The sequence below is a fragment of the Eimeria mitis genome, genomic scaffold (assembly GCF_000499745.2).
Source record: "Eimeria mitis Houghton genomic scaffold, Emh_scaff1015, whole genome shotgun sequence".
NCBI lineage: Eukaryota > Apicomplexa > Conoidasida > Eucoccidiorida > Eimeriidae > Eimeria > Eimeria mitis.
The window spans coordinates 2,770-3,127 of record NW_013567093.1 but is presented as its reverse complement, the minus strand read 5'-3'; positions in this window follow the sequence as shown (position 1 = coordinate 3,127).

Genomic DNA, 358 nt, shown 5'->3' with positions numbered 1-358 from the left:
GTGCTAGCTAGCTAGCCAGCTAGCTAGCTAGCCGGCCATATAGCTAGCTAGCTATCTAGCTAGCTAGCTAGCTATCTAGCTAGCCAGTGAGACAACTAGCTAGCTAGCTAGCTAGCGGGCTAGCTAGATAGCTAGCTAGCTATATGACTAGCTAGCGAACAAGATGGCGAGCTATCTAGCTAGCCAGCAAGCATCTGCTCCTCTTAAAGCTCCAGCAAAGAAATAAGCCAACAGCAGCAGCAGCAGCTGCAACAGCTGCAGCAGCTGCAGCAGCTGCAGCACAAGCAGCTGCAGCTCGCCATCAAGCCTGGTGAATTACGCAGTTTCCTATCTGCCGGACTAGCTAGCTGGCTCTCCG